The 13,738-nt window shown below is 34.4% G+C and overlaps 1 protein-coding gene across 3 annotated transcripts in view; it reads left to right on the top strand.

Annotated features, from left to right (window-relative positions):
- LOC150096616 (ranBP-type and C3HC4-type zinc finger-containing protein 1-like) overlaps window positions 1-11,408 on the top strand; it is a 333,124-nt gene extending 321,716 nt beyond the window's left edge. The window contains exons 11-12 of one of the 3 annotated variants that reach the window (XR_016549851.1): window positions 2,154-2,279; window positions 11,072-11,408. The gene's annotated coding sequence lies outside the window, so the exon portion shown is untranslated. Of the gene's footprint in view, window positions 1-2,153; window positions 2,280-3,064; window positions 5,049-11,071 lie in introns of those variants that run through there. The other 2 variants (XM_090408566.1, XM_090408567.1) reach the window with 2 other exon arrangements.
- Window positions 11,409-13,738: the final 2,330 nt, after the last annotated feature.

Here is a 13,738-nt window from a genome sequence, read left to right as displayed (position 1 = left end):
TCAACCGATCCAAGATTTTGAATATTTTTCTTCGAGAGAAATTAATTTTGTTTTCAATGTTGGTTTTTCCCTTTCGTTGCAGTTTGTGGCCATTGCTATAAAAATAATTTTTTACACAAAAAAGCAAGCATTACATGTTGTATGTAACTTACCAGAAAATAAAGTGCTCAGCTTGAGATGAACACACTTATGATTTTTAATGCACTTTCCTGGCAGAAACGAGGGCAATTTTCAACAATAAACGTTTTATACGGTAAACAATTGAGGTGTGTTATGATCCGTCGAGTCGTTTCCGACTCCCGGCGACTCCACGAACATACACTCTCCATTCCGATCTGTTCCTGACCATGTCTTTCAGAACCTCCAAACGCACTCCAGTTGCTTTAACTCCATCCACCCATCTAATTCTTGGTCTTCCTCTTCTCCTGCTTCCATCAACTTTAGCAAGCATCATCATCTTCTCCAGACTGTCATTTGCTCGCATAATATGTCCGAAGTATGACAATTTTTGCTTGATGATCATAGCTTCAAGGGAGCAATCTGGCTTTATTTTGTCTATCACTGATTTATTGGTTTGCTTTGCAGTCCATGGTATATACATCTATCTTCCTTCTTTCACTCTTTCTCAGGGTCCAACTTTCACATCCATACAGCACCACAGGGAATATCATTGCTTTCACGATTCTGATTTTTGTTGTGAGGCTAATATCTTTATCTTTAAAGATCTTGCTTAAATTTGTCATTGTTTTTTTCCCGAGTAATAATAATCTAACTTCTTCGGTACAATTAACCATCTTTATCAATTCGGGATCCTAGGAACACAAAATTGTTAACTGCTTCCATTTTCTCCCCATCTACTTCAAAAAAATTGAGGTACATGCGTGCTAAAAGGTATTTCCCCTAATATAAATTCGCTACTTATAATTACATGCGGGATACAGGCTGACACAAATTTAACGAAGATAAAATTTGATTTTTAAGTCGCGCAGTGAAAAACGTGAAAAGAAAGGGTTACTACAATTTGAGACCGCGTTTTACTAGAGCTACCTGTATTTAGAAATTTATGTACATTTAATTATACAAATACAACATTTATTTTACAAATGCTATTCTATCTTTTTCAATTTAGCTACTTGAATACAAATTCTACCCTACGGTTCTTCTTTATGAACTGGTCAATAACATCGTCATAAAAAGTTGGTTGTAATTTAATTTTCCCAAGCAACACGCACACTTGCAAAGGCTGGCTGATGCTCACTGGCTAGAGCTACTTTGACTGCGTATGTCCCATGTTTAAGCAAACAGAGTGAGATGACGTGGAGGGAGCGGAAATGGCTATGCGCGCGCATGAAATTACAGTGCTGAAGCGAGGATGCTTCCACAACCGAGCAAGCCAAGGTAACTTGAGTAGCGTCGGCCTTCGATACAAACGCAAAGCTCAATTATTGCCGCGCAATCTTAAAACGTCTTCTGTCTACAAAAATAAAACCTAAATGGAATGCTTATAAATGCATGCATTTATTAACAAATAAATATTACTTCTTTCTCAATTAATGAGCTTGCGCAGCAAGCATGGAGAATTCACCACTGCCTACTATGCTACCCAATTCTGTATCATCAGCAGATAATTGCATTTCCATTCAAAGAATTTCCTGTATTATTTATATACAAATTAAACAGCAGTGGCTGAGCACAGAGCCTTGCAACAACACACCAATAGTCATCTTCTTTCTCCTGAATTCTAGTCTTCCATATAATACTACTTTTTTTTTGTTATCTGTTTCTCATCTGCCCTCATATCCATATCACCATCGTCATAACCATCCCCATTCCAATTTGTGCAATAGAAATCCCTGGGGTATCTTGTATAACACTTCCCAAAATCAAGCAGTACCATTGTGTGGTCATTCCCTTTAACCAAACCAGTCATTACTGTATTATAAAAAGTACGTAAATTACCAGGGCATGAACCATCTTTCACATAACCATGCTGTCCTCTTCCCCCTCATACTGTTATTCATTATTTCCTGAATTTTGTCTTTGATGCACTAGCATCGAATCCTCACTCTTCCCACAAACCCTTATAAGTTTTGAGGCCTCCTTTATGCAATGGAACTAATTCTCCTCCTTCCGCTTCCTTGGGACTTTACCAGAGCCAGGACTTAGTGAAACAGGCTAGTAAGAGGCAATATGACAAGACGGTAAAGGCATGCTGCAAACCAGTTCAACCTTCATCATTTCCCGGTCGAAGCCAGTTGGCTATCAAATTAAACACAGAGGTAAACTGATTTTTTTAAAAAAATTATTATTTCTTTCCGATTTTTTGTGATTCATTTTATTAATTTTTTAATTATAATATAAAAATAATATTTGACAAAGTATGAGCTTGATTATGTATTTGTTTTATTTTATTTGTTTATTTTTACTACTACTATTATTATTATTTACAACTATTGATTACATAAGCAAAGTGGATATTAGATCCAGCGTTATTTCAAAGCCGAATGTAGAAACTATGAAAGTTTCGTAAGTTACTCAGAGAGCTTGCGGGAATACGTATTGTCTTAGTGTGGACTACTTAAAAGACATAGACGCTGCCCAGGCGTCTATATATTCGCCTTTTATTAGTCCATTTTTGATAAGGTTTCACGGCCTGACAGCTGTTTCGAGATAGTCGGTTCTCTTCAGAGACCAAGCAGAAATCTTAAGAGCGCAGAAACTCTCGTTCAGTACTAAGAAACTTGAAATGTCAGAAATATATTTTTCGTAAGCGAACTCTCGGTTGGTGCGTAAAATTATTAAAAAAGGCGAATATATAGATGCCTGGGCAGCGCCTATGTCTTTTAAGTAGTCCACACTAAGGCAACTCGGGGATGCCGAGGAATATATTCCCACAAACTCTCTGGTTAATCTAGTTATTAAAATAAAGAGTCGAGCCTTTTGGCTCTTTATTTTAATAACTATTGATTATTTTATATTTTTAACAATTTCATTCATGCCTGAAAAAGATAAAATTCACATATTAAAAATTTAAAAACACAAAACAAATCATTATTTCTTGTAGGGCGAAAAGATGTAACGATATCAATCCGGAGCAGAAAAAAGAAAAAAATTAAGATCAATCCAAGAAATTTTTGAAGCCCAGAAAACTTTTATGCATAGATTTCTCGTCGTCAATAGAGATGAGCCATATCCATCTTCATCATACAACCGTATCATCAAAAAGCTATCCAGAGAAGCAGACAAAGATAAATGTGAAACTGAAACGGTCTCCTATAATGAAGAAAATGTCAAAAATGAAAAATTTAAAAATACCACAGAAGATGATTTTGTAAAACCCGAAGATAGTTCAAGAGAATTTATCAAATTAGAGCCTTGCATAAATAATGATATAGCTCTTTGGACTACAGTATTATCTGATGCAATGATTGATCATACTTGTAAACAAACCAAAAAATATTGGAAAGATAGAAACTTTAAAATTGGTCTGTAAGGATAGGGATCAAATGTATAACAAAGGTGTTTCGTACGATCATTTTTACCATATAAAAACAAATGGAATTAAAGAAGAGAGAAATTGGCTTTTATTTTTAGAAACGAGCAAGTGTGTATATTGCTACCCTTGCAAAATGTTTTCCACATCGAAATCCAAATTAATTAGTGGTTTCCAAAACTGGGAAGCTATTACTACAACTCGGGCCGATTTTATCATTAGCAATCGCCTAGGGTCGATAAGACTTCGGGGCTTATGTTTGTGTGAGTAGGACAAAATATATATAGAGAGAGAGAATGTATTGGGGCGCCTAAATTTTCTTTGCCTAGGGGCATCAGATACTCTCGGATCGGCCCTGAGTCTACAACCTTGTCCGGCAATGAACTTTCATAAGAACATGTCATCTATGCGTATTTTATATAAAAAGATCTTCAACTTTAAACAGAATCGATACTAATTTATTGCAGCAGAGAGAACATGAAGAGGGTTATTGGAAAGAAGTGTTGAGAAGAATAATAATATCAACTATAAAATTACACCAAATTGGGATTAGCATTTAGAGGTCATGACGAAGATCAAAACTCAAATAGAAAAGAAAACTACTTGGCATGCTTAGAATACCTAAGTGAATATGACATTTTTTTGGAATTACATTTACAAAAATACGGTAATCGAGGACGAGGAAATAGTAATTATTTGTCACACAATATTTGCAATGAATTCATAGGCATCATTAGTGAACAGCACTTATAGTAGAAGAAATTATATCTGCAAATTATTAGTCTTATACTCGACTCTACACCTGATGTTTCACATATGGATCAACTGATACTTCTTATAAGATATTAGTATGGGCTGCTCTATGGAGTCCTTAGACTCATCGAGTTAAATCAAATGGTTTAACAAATTTATGTATAGATATTAAACTTTGTCGAGGACAAATATATGACACCACTGCAAACATGTCGGGAAAGTACTCATGATTACAGGCACGCATTAAAGAGTGCGAGTGCGGGCTACATCCCTTGCCTAGTCACTCTGTAAATTTAGTCGGCAATTTTGCTGCAGGAAGTTGTAGTACTGCACTCCAATATTTTATGTTTGTGCAAAAATTATTTGTATTTTCTGCAGCCATTCATCGCTGGCAAATTTTGTGTAGAAAGCTGGACAAATGTGAAAATGCTTTAACAGTTTTAAAAAAAAAAAAAAAAGTATCTGACACTAGATGGTCGGCGAGGGCAGATGCCGTATACCTGCATTTAAAAGTGGTTATAACCACATAAAATACGCCTTATCCGGCATCTGCGTTTCAAATGGGGGGGGGGGGGGAATAACTAGTGGAAGCTACATCTTTGTTAAAGAAATTAACACTATTTTACAGAGAGTGAATGCTACCAGCAAATCACTGCAGTCAATTTGAATGTACATTATTTAAAGGATCTGGAATTTAAAGGATTTAAAATTTAATTTCCGTGCTGAATTTTTTAATGTAGAAAAAGAAGCAACTGATATGACATTTTTAACTTTTGAGGAATATCATCAAATACGTAGGCCACAAAAAATGCAAGCTTTTTTTTTTTTTGATGAAAGTAATGAAGAAATTCATTCATTTTCATCGTGAGAATATTTCATTTTTAATTCTTTTAATGTTATTTGTGACAGCAGTATATTTTAAAAATAAAACATATAAATATAATATAGACAATTTTAAAATATTCTTTGATTTAAGCTTGCCTAATCAACAAAAAAAAAGAAAAAAAAAGAACTATGTGGAAAAATTAAAAATCTAAGAATGATATAGATATTACGCATTTTGATGATGAATTGGAACAGTTTCCACTATTTTTTAAAAGAAGATAGAGAAGATTCAATACTGCCGCACAAGTATGCCAGGTTGCAAGAGAAATGTTATCAAATTTTCCAATTGTAGAAATTATTTTAAAAAGTTTTCTTTTTTTTGACTATTCGTATTTCCAATTCATCGAGAGAAAGATCCTTCTCTGCTTTAAAAAGAGTAAAAAACTACCTAAAAAGTACGATGTTAGAAGAAATGTTAAACAGTATCGCGCTGTTGTATACGGAACAAGAAGTATTAAATAATATCGATACTTCGAAAATAATTGATCAATTTGATAGAGCAGTAATTCTCAACCTTTTATGCTTCACGTACCCCCTGGGAATGTTTATGTAACTGGCGTATCCCCTTATATATATATATAGATAACATATAAATACTAGGGGTATACGCCTCCCCCCCGGCGCCCAATCCCCGTGTTCCGGACTGGTAGGCCGGTTCTCCTTGAATTCTGATGACTCGAATTTTGAAGATTCGACACTCAGGGGCTAGCCTGAGTGTCGAGTCTTCAAAAGAGGGGGGGGGGGCTCCACCCCTCGCGCCTACGACACCCAGCCCCCGAGTTTCGGACTGGGGGAGGGGGGCGTCGTAGGCGAACCGGCCTACCGGACTGGTAGGCCGGTTCGCCTTGAATTCTGATGATTCGAATTTTGAAGACTCGACACTCAGGGTAGCCACTCAGTTTCAAAACGTTTTAAAAAAAAGCTTATTATTTTATATATATAGGGTAGATATATAGTTACAGCAGTATAACAATGGGAATAAAATAAAATACACACACACACATTAAATTTTGTATTTATAAATTGCATATATCGATAAACAAAAAGTTAACTAAACAATTTAATAAATCTTATAAAATTGTAAACATTTTACTGAGTAATCAGTGACTTAGAATAGATAGAATGCGATTAGCTGTTCGGGTAGGTTCGTCTCTCAGGTAGGGAAGGGTTGACAAACGTGTATAGACATGAACTACAATGCCGCGCTTCGTCACTATCAGTGACATCCTTTGAGAACCCCTATACTAGAGAAAAAATCGAGGACAATTTGTTTAACTTTTTAGTCCAAATTAAATATATTTTTCTTTTTTTTCCTTAAAATATTTATTATTTTGTTGTAATTTTCATTTTTCTATTTTTTATATATTTTATGCCTGCTTTATTATAAAGAAAAATTTATTGCAATGTTTTGAAATAAAAATATTAATTCACATATTATGTGTGCTTAATTTGTTGTTATCGTGAAGTTCTAGTTCTCTCTTTGAAGCATATATATATATATATATATATATATAAACACATTTTAGGGGCTCCCAGCCAGCTTAATCCTCCCCTGTCCCATCCCCACGCACGCGTGGAACGAAGGCGTTGCTGTATTTTCCCTTTCCACTCTCCCAGGAATACATCCCGCTTCCCCCCCCCCCACGACCTTTACGTTATACTTTCCGCGACCACGTCACCGAAGAGATATCACCTAGTCCCTTCAGGTAAAACAGCTGTGGAACGACTGAGGCTCTTCTGACCAGACATGTCTGGTCAGAAGTTCATATCCTCATTAGTGTGTTCTTCTTGCCTATATTATCTGTTTTGCAGGAGGAAAACCCTACAACTACCATATGAGATCAGTTAACTCATTGTCAAATATAAAGCTGTTATAAAGGTTCTTGTCCTAGACAGGATTTGGATCCAGGTCTTTTCCAACCTATGAGCATCAGTAGTATACCAGCCACTTCTGACCAGATCAAGATCAAGATAAGATAAGGAATCGTGACGTGATTGGTTGTTGAGATGATGACGTCATTGTGTGTGTGACGTCATGGGTTTGGAATGTTTGGAATTTCCCTGGGGGCATATGCGCCAATGGCTTCAGTTCTTGTGTTTTGGTTCGCGTACGGAATTATGGGTAATAGTAGAGATAAGGATTGGTGTCGTGATTGGTGGGACACTTCTGACCAGATCAAGATCAAGATAAGATAAGGAATCGTGATGTGAATGTTTGTTATTATCAAATGTAGAAAAGTGACGTAATTGTTAGTTGTAAATAAGTGACGTTATTATTTTGAATGGAAAAGGAAGATATTATTAGTGGATACGGATTCGTGTCGTGATTGGTGGGATACTATGAACAAAATAAGGGTAGGGTGAATCGGAGAAGCGACGTCAGTGTCTTGGATGGGTATTGTTATGAGTTGTAGATAAGTAAATGGTTTATGTATGTCATTATGGGTGATGAATAGTGATAAGATAATGTTTGGAATTTCGCTGGGGGTTCCCCCTTCTGTCACGGACATCACATGGTGTGTTTGGTTTGCGTAAAGCATTGTGGGTGATGTTTTCGAGATAAGGAATCGTGACGTTATGTGTTTGGAAATTTCTGGGGAACATATGTCTCTCTGTGATCACATGGTGTTTTGGTTTGCCTATGGAATTGTGGGCGATGTTTTTGAGATAAGATATCTTGGAATTTTCCCAGAGTGACACACATCCGTCATTGTCATCATGTTTTGTCTTTGGTTGTCTATAGATGGCTGTACTAATTTTCCAATACATTTTGGGGTATTTCTTTCCTATTAAAGGGTAGGAATTCTTAGAGTAGAGTTCTTAAAATTCTTAGATATGGCAGCAGCGTTATGAAAAAAAAAAAAAACTATCCAGTATTAGAATTGCGCTTACCCAAACATACGACCAGCGGTTATTGTAATTACAAATCACTTGTTATGTTTAAGTTTAAAAAAAAAAGAAAAAAAGATTAACTTACAATTCTTTCCTCTGAATATTCCAAATTGCTGATTTTAACACATAATTGCTGATTTCAGCACAACACACACAAACACAAGATCTGAAATGCAGTTGACTCTTTTTTCATTATAGGTTACTGGGGCTAACATATATTCACAGCACAAAAACACACAAAACATAGGAGTTGAAAGATATTTCTGTAAATGACCAGAAAATCTAGTTGACTACTTAATTTAGATTACTATCCGATTGGTTCTCTAATATTAATTCCTTCCCACAGTTGCTCATGCTATGTTCTCCCAAGCTTGGTGGGAAAGCCTATGCGCCGTTTTGTTGAGTATATGTGTTATTTCCTGTTTGGAATTCAGAGTGCTGTTAGAGTACGAAATTCTGACAAGTGAAATGATTTTTTTTTTTCCAAATTGATTGGTTATTTTCTCTATTTACTTTTAAAATTCAGTTTAACTACATATTCTAACAGAATAACTGAGCAAAATAAATAAATAAATAAAATGTCCTTGTGCTCTTAACCTATTTCTGTAACTGAAATTTATTTATTTTATTTATTTTTTTCTTTAACATTTGTAATTTTAAGTAACGGATATGCGACAAACAAGGTTTTGAACTCGCGGTAGCGTTATCTTTTAGAAATTTCTTTTGCCAGCACAACAAATAAATAGTTATTTCTTATTATTTCAAATGAATGGTTCTCTGTAATATATACTTTGTAAATTTCTATGTTACCTTTTATTTGACTATAATATTATTAACAAATTGGATTTACTGAATCTAACAAATTAAATAAAGTGAAAAAGAAAATTAAATAACAAATTAAATAAAGTGAAAAAGAAAATTAAATAACAAATTAAATAAAGTGAAAAAGACAGTTTTTTTTCTTCTTATTCTTCTGATTTAACATTCGCGCTGATGTTCATAGTGTATGATTTGCCACTGGTGTTTACGTGTAATCCACGTGATTTTTCTCCATGTGACATTTCAAAACAAGTTGAATTATGGTTTTTACATAGTTCAACTGTGTAAAACTCATTTCCGTTAGTCCCAATTGACTGTTGTCCTGCCAGCCCGACATTTATATCACAGTAGGGATATATATATATATATATATATATATATATATATATATACATAGTTTTATGAAGAATTAAATGACTAGAACCGAGATTTAAGTAAAAAAGGTTTTAATATAAAGGTGACATTATAAAAGAAAAAACACTAAACATTGAGGGTTAAAAGACTATGAACAACACAGACAGTCTTTATACATAATTAGCATGAAAACGTTGTAGTTGTGTTTGAAGCTGTTCTTTCGTTTGTTGCATTGTTGGGAGAGTGCGTGCTTGCTGCATCACGTGAACGCTAGTACATGATTACAGCTGAATGACTATCTGGGAGGTTGTAGCTTAAGTTGTTATTTAGATGAATAGGATTGAAGATGATTTCTCTAGATTCCACAATTTTCTCTCTATTTCGTCACTGCAACGGAAGATGTTAGTAGATTTTTCCCAGCAGACTTTGTGACTTTGGTTATCATCATTAGGATTAGCCGAGAAAAGGATATGACTTGATAATGCACTCGCTCGCTGTCTCTTGTAAGTAATGTCGCTCATGTGTTCTTCCATACGCATTTCGACGGATTTGTCTGTCTGCCCGAAATAAGGAATATCGCAGTCACATAATATTTTATATACGCCAGGGTATTTGAGTTGATGATGACAAGGTTTTTGGGTGGCTAATTAAGGAACGGATCTTTGGAAGTGGAGTGAACAAGGTTCTGATATTGTATTTTCTTAGAACTTTTGTTAATTTGTGTGAAACAGTACTTATGTAAGGAATAGATATATTGCCTTTGAATCTATTTGTTTCTTCTGAGTGATGTCTAGGAGGATTAAGAAGGAATTTGTCAATGATTTTCTTGGAATATCCATTAACTTCGAAAGAAGTTTTTAGATGGTTTATTTCCGTAAGCAGTTCATTTGGGTCATCAAGAATAATTTCCACCTTGGGACATAGAGCCCGTTCTCTTCTTGATGAATACGTTTTCATGCTAATTATGTATAAAGACTGTCTGTGTTGTTCATAGTCTTTTAACCCTCAGTGTTTAGTGTTTTTTTCTTTTATAATGTCACCTGAAGAAGGCTGTTACAGGCCGAAACTAGTAGTGTGTTTATATTAAAACCTTTTTACTTAAATCACGGTTCTAGTCATTTAATTCTTCATATATATATATATATATATATATATATATATATATATATATATATATATATATATATATATATATATATATATATATATATATATATATATATAACACAATTATTATATTAGATATTCTTTCCAATACAAATAAATAATTATTTATTCTTATTTCAAATGAAAATTATCTCAGAAAGAAAGAAAGAAAGAAAAATTGTAAAGAAAAAAAAATGTTTACCCTCAAATAAATATTGATGATCACAGCAAACAAGAAATTCATCAGTTTTCTCAAAGTTTTGAAATTCATGCACATACTGTATATTGGTTATTAAGTTCGTTAATGTTTTTTGATTTTTCTTTTCCAATGACGAGTATTTTTTGATATATGCATGTTGATTCACTTGTTATCTGCATGCTACGATACCTTTTTTATTTTTATTTTTTCACTTTTCAGGTGAAATATATTAAATACCGTTAATATCTTACAGATATTAAGATATTTTCCAGATATTAAATACCGTTAATATCTGGAAAATTTTCAAGCAAGTACCAACACTGCACTGTACTGAAATGAATTCATAAAACCATCCTTATTACTATTATAAACATATAGTTCATGTTAAATTTTGTTAATATCAATAGTTATTAAAATCACCTTTGTGTTCTTACAGAACTATAAGGAGGGGTATATTTTCAATCGATATTCTTTGAAAACATCTTGATATATCATGTCAAGAGAAAAAAAAAATTTTTTTTTTCTTGTAGGGATCTGGGACTCCAAAGCAAAGTATTCTACGAGCATTTCAGAGAACCATTAGTCAACTTTCAACAAGTCACTGAGAGAGAATGTGGCCTAGTCATCCATTATTAATAGGCTGAAATAGCAGAAATTTGAACTGTCTCGTACCTCCTCTGTTGCCTCCTTGCTACTGTATTCATACAGAAACCAATAGCATTGCCTATTAGATTTGGAGACTAAAGTTTCAATTCCATTATCAATTTTTCTGGTTCAGCAGTTTAAATGTACTTTACTCATAATCTAGTTACATGAAAGGTTCTTTCAAAAGAAAGAGCTGTTTTATGTCAGAGTTGAGTTTTATGTTATTCGAAACATACACGTCATAAGATATTTAAAAAAAGAAAATAAATAAAAGAAAGAAAAAAAATCGATTTGAGTTTATAAACGAGGTTTAGCAAAACACCAGTTTTAACAATGCATATTAATGAGACAATTATTTTATTAATATTTGCAACGTACTCTTGATAAGATGTACATAACACTCTTATATGTGTACTTGCATGTATATATGCTTTTAAAGCAGATGCCCTACTGAATACAATAAAAATGTATCCTTTTGCTGTGTTTAGTTAGGACGAAGCTACTAAGGTTATGGACATGCTAGTTCAAGCCAACAGAAAAGCAAGCGCATGCTTTGGAGCAACTTATTTACAAGGGTGGCATTGTAATAATAATATATATATATATAAAATAAGTTTAATGACTATTACCGAGCTTATTTTATAATATTCCAACCGAGTTAAAATGAATTGTCAAAATATATATATATATATATAGGGACATGGCGAACACGAGGCACCTGAAGCTGGACCACACCTTACTTCATGTAATATACACCTGTTATATTATCTGTAGACTGGTCCTTTACTCTTCTTTACCTCTGTATTTCTTTTCACCTTGCTCCTTCCCCCCAATTCTATTAGAGTATTCGAGGGCTAGGGGTGATTCTGTGCTATTTACCTATTTTTTTATCTCATGCACCTGCCTACCCCCAGTTAAAAATGGTGAAGACAAATCAGAAGTCTATACCGCATCGGTCGACGCGCAGGTTACCAAGGACCGCACTGGATGTTAAGCTTCCTGGACAGCCGTGACAAATGGGCTACAGGAGCAAGATCCACAGAACTCGAAAGTATTTACAAAAAAAAAGTGGAGCATGGCTGAAAATAGACAAATCATGCAGTGCTTCTACAGTTCAAACCCATCAGTTAGGGGATTTCAGAAACAAATGTTCCAACTTTGGCTTGAACGACACCCAAATTCTTAAATTTCATTCGAAAGGCGGACGCAGCAACGCAGCTTCATTATCAAATCAAGGTATTTAGTGAACTTGAGCTGGAAGCACTGAAACCTCAAGCTGTAAAAGGAGACCATACTGACCCTGAAGTGACCAAGAATATGAATGAAGTAGAACCAGATTCCAACATGCAGAATGCTGAAAATTTTGAAAATATACAAATAGTTGAAAAGAAGCTATCAGATAAGGAACAAGAACTCGCACGAAAAATTATCGAGCAAATGAACAGCAACCAGGAACGAGTTACGCTTCCAGTATTGATACAAGTACCTCAACAAAAACTGAAGGAACTCCTACAAGAGGCCAATAAAGCTGCAAGTGATATTCCTACTGGAACTATTGGGCAAAAATCAACTTATGTACTCAATAGCCTACGTCGTAACATCTGAATTAGGATATAAGATTAGTGAATCCAAGAGCAGTATGGCTCAGGAACCAAAATGGAAGCATCGACTGGAGAATAAAATTCTTAAACTCAGAGCAGACGTGAGCAATTTGAAAAACCTTAAGGGAAAGGAAGCTGAAAAACACAAAAATCCGAAATAACCCCATAAAGAGATATAATACTGGAACACGACCTATTGATGAGGTATTAGAGGAAGTGAAGCAAAAAATAGTTGCAGTTGCAGCTAAAATAAGAAGATACAGTGCAGGCATTGAACAGTACAAGCAAAATTCGATGTTTCGGGCAAATCAGCACCAGTTTTACAAGAAAATTGATTGCTGCAGGAATGATAACCTTAAAGAAAATATAAATACCAGAGACAAAGAAAATACACTAAAGTTTTGGAAAAACCTATGGGACAACCCTAAGAGGCACAATAACAAGGCAAAATGGATTGAACAAATTATGAACAAATCTCAAGAACAAAAAATGAACCAACTGAAAATAACAACTGAAATGGTTCAAAAGCAAGCTAAAAAATAAAAAATTGGTCAACACCCAGGAAGGATGAATTACATGGCTACTGGGTGAACACAGGTTTGGCAATGGGTAGTCTCCGGTACTAGCGTTGTCTCCGGTACTAGCCAACATTTTTCTGGAAGATTTTGAGGAAAAAGCCATTTCCTCAAAATCTGGCTGTGTTACATGAACGACAAAGTCCTAATCTGGGAGCATGGACCAGAAAACTTACAAACCTTCCTGGATCATTTAAACAATTTTCATCAAAATATAAATTTCACATCGGAACCAGAAGTTAATGGTGTTTTGGCTTTACTAGATATAAAACTTACTAGAACACCGGATGGTCTCAAGATTTCTATCTATAGAAAGCCAACACACACACCGATAGATACCTAAATGCTTCGTCTCACCACTATTCCTCTCAAAAAT

This window comes from Typopeltis vanoorti, chromosome 18, assembly GCF_054136105.1.
Source record: "Typopeltis vanoorti isolate ZY-2024b chromosome 18, IOZ_Tvanoo_1.0, whole genome shotgun sequence".
Classification (NCBI taxonomy): domain Eukaryota; kingdom Metazoa; phylum Arthropoda; class Arachnida; order Uropygi; family Thelyphonidae; genus Typopeltis; species Typopeltis vanoorti.
The sequence above is the reverse complement of the archived record's forward strand: the minus strand, read 5'-3'. Positions and strand labels throughout refer to the sequence as shown.